This window comes from Rattus rattus, chromosome 4, assembly GCF_011064425.1.
Source record: "Rattus rattus isolate New Zealand chromosome 4, Rrattus_CSIRO_v1, whole genome shotgun sequence".
Lineage (NCBI taxonomy): Eukaryota > Metazoa > Chordata > Mammalia > Rodentia > Muridae > Rattus > Rattus rattus.
In genome coordinates this window covers 165,578,627-165,581,023 of record NC_046157.1, presented here as the reverse complement: position 1 = coordinate 165,581,023, position 2,397 = coordinate 165,578,627, and positions in this window count along the sequence as shown.

Genomic DNA, 2,397 nt, shown 5'->3' with positions numbered 1-2,397 from the left:
CCTGAGTGGATCAGGTCCACATCCACATCAGGTAGCTCACAACCACCCCAGGAGATCCCTTCTTTGTCTCAGTCACTCACTCGTACACAATTAAAATGAAGAAAACAATTTAAGAACTGGGTCTGAGTATCCAGTCGGTGTAGACAGCGTCTTGCCCATCTTTACCGTCTGTAAAGCAACATATTCAACATTTTGACCTGAGGCGTTGTGAGGAAAAGCCTTCCCTTTGTTTGTTTATTATCTGATTTATTTGAGACAGGCTTTCCTGTAGCTCAGGCTCACCCCAGATTCCCTAGGAAGCTGAGAGTGAACTTGAACTCTTGATCTTGTGAGTGCTGGCATTAAAGGCACTCACCTTTGTACCACCCTGTCTTTTTCTATAATTATTTATTTCATTTGGCTGGCTGTGGAGGTAGAGAGTGCCCTGTCGAGTGTGTGAGGGTCAGAAGACAACCTGGAGTTGGTTCTTTCTTTCTGTGGTGTGGATCCCAGAGCTTGAGCTCAGATCATTAAATTTGGTGACAAGCCTCTTTAGCTCCTGAGCCATACCACTGGTCCCTATATTATCTCTTAGATCAATCCTCTAGCCTGTCTCTTTAAAAAATTATTTGGTATTACTGCGGGGAGGGGACACATGTATGCTGCACAGTAAATGTGGAAGTCAGAGGACAAGTTTGCGGAGTTCATTGCCTCCTTCCACCTCATGTGGGTTCTGGGGATTGAACTCATGTCCTTAGTCTTGCAAAGCATGCCGAGCCACCTCACCAGCCCTACCCTGCCCTTTAAAGAGCTTTGTGAGGAAAAGAGGAGCTCTTGAATCTTGTCCACTCCATCTACCTAAGCGGGAGCCCTCACTGTAATTTCTTTGTTCTTAGAGTCTCACTCCATACCCCTGGCTGGCCTGGAATTTGCTTTTTATACCAGACTGGCCTCAGGCTAGGGGCCACTTCTCTTTCATCTTTAATAGTGGACTTCTAGCACCGTGCTTCTGTTTCAGAACCGTTCTAGACATACACACAGATCTACGGACTAAACGAGTTTGTAAAACCACAGTCACAGAAGACGTGCAAAGAATAAACAGTTTCAAATGGAAAGCCAGCTCTAGGCAGTGGTCTGGGCGCTGCAGCTGACTTCCTGGTCCAGACTCAGCTGGGCTCTGGCTCTAAAGAGGCCGTGAGCATGTTGGTCAGCTTCTGCCATAGCTCAGAATAATAACAAACCCTCCCTTAGGAGAGAGCCAGGTGAGCTGCAGAAGCCCCGAGACCCCAACTGTTATAAATGAAGTAGGGGCTGAGGGACCCCACCTCCTGCGAGTGGGGGCAGGAATGTGGGCTCTATGAAGGGCGATGTCCTTTTTTTAACATTTCAGGTGTTTGTGCCCATTGACTCATGACTCCCTTCCAGGAAATGTTCCCATGCTCTGGTGTGACATCATCACAGGGGTCATGGTACAGCAAAGGTCAGAATACACCCCAAGTTCATCATAGGAACACATTCCATCCATAGGTATCGGCCTAGATAGAATCCTACCTGTCGTCAGAGAGATCAGGCAGGTGTCCGGTGCGGGAAGCTCTGTGCGAGCGGCGCAGGAGGAGGGCACAGTGCACCTCTGTGTTTGACTGGGACTCTTTGTGGGCCCCGGGGGCTGGCAATAAATAGCAGCTGCTCTGAGAGAAAAATGAGACAAGAAGGGTGTGAGAGCGACTCGGTTTCAGCTCAACGAGCCTTTTCTTATTTTTTTTTTAAGCCCAACACTTATTTTAATAGAATTTTTGTTTCTGGTTTTTATATTTCTCATGGGAGCTAATCTCCTGCCCGGTGCCCCAGGGGTGACCGGGTCCTGATGAGCAAGGGAGAAAAGGAGGCATGGCAGGTGCCCAGCTTTCCTTAGTGTGTGGGAGTCTGAGCACCATGCCTTCCTCCTGTCCTGTTGGGATTCCAGGAAGGAGGGAAGGTAAACTCTCACGCGGAGGCTTCTCCTCTCTACTCTTACATCGGGGCTTGTGAGGGAGTAACAGAGAGATGGGGAGAGACGGTAAGCCTGTGAGTAAAAACAAAAACAAACAAACAACACAACAAACAGAGCCAGTGTGATGGCTATTCTTGGTTGTCAGTCCGACTACATTTTGGAATTAATTAAAAACCCCAAAATGGAGGGCACAAGTGTGAGGGATTTTTGCTTAATTGGAAGTGGGAAGACACACCTTTAATCAAGATCGTTTGAGCTGGGAAACTGGGCCACACCTTCTATATAAGGAAACGTATAAAAGGACAATGAAGAAGGAAGCTGTTTGCTCTTCCCCTGCTTGCTCTCTGCCTCCCTAGCAAGTCCGTCCCTTCACTGGCAACAGAGCCAACTTCTTCAGGATTCCAGCCTATACTGAAGACCAGCAGAGA